This window comes from Buceros rhinoceros, unplaced genomic scaffold, assembly GCF_000710305.1.
Source record: "Buceros rhinoceros silvestris isolate BGI_N320 unplaced genomic scaffold, ASM71030v1 scaffold22436, whole genome shotgun sequence".
Taxonomy (NCBI): Eukaryota; Metazoa; Chordata; class Aves; order Bucerotiformes; family Bucerotidae; genus Buceros; species Buceros rhinoceros.
In genome coordinates this window covers 3,256-4,025 of record NW_010418391.1, presented here as the reverse complement: position 1 = coordinate 4,025, position 770 = coordinate 3,256, and positions in this window count along the sequence as shown.

The window sequence follows — 770 nt, the reverse complement described above, 5'->3', positions numbered from 1 at the left end:
GCGTCAAGGACTTCTACTGCGGTGACACGTCAAAGTTACCATTCCGCAGTGTTCAGAGCAAAGGGAGTAATATTCTAGCAGATGACCTTGACTCTTCTACTCCTGCCATAGCAAAACACTCTGGCTTCTCCCCACTGTTTGGGGCTAGATGGTTGGGGGAGATTTTAGCATAAACTATGAACCAAAAGACAGGAGCCTCCACCAAAACTAGGTAAAAGTCTGTTTCCTGAGCAGCATTTATTCTAGACCAGAGAAGGTAAGATTTATTTTACAGCTCTGTACGGAAAAGTCGACTTTTTAAAAACAGCTTTTCTTACAGGTGACGCTGAAGATAATAACCTTAGCAATACTTCATCAGTTTTTCAGATAATAATCAAAATAGCCCATGATTTACAAAAGTATGGTTGTCCCCAACACACAGGTGATTAAACGTAATAAACCAGGGCAATTAGCAAATGCAGGAAAATGCCACAAAAGACCAAGCCTTTCTATTTCTTAATACTTTTTGTTTAGAACCTCCTGGACACAAATGGCAAGCAACACGTAGAGCTGGGAGGCATGTTTAGAAGGGTTTATATATGCACTAATGAGCAGTTTGGTTTTAACAGAAGAAACTTGTGAAAGTAATGGACTTGTTTGCAACATGAGGAGATCTAAGTAATAGAAACCTAGAATTAAAGTTTCAACTGAAATTCTTCACTGTTTATATTTCTTACATTCTAAGAAAACTCTTAATTCCTGGCAGTTGCTAACACACAAATAAATACGGC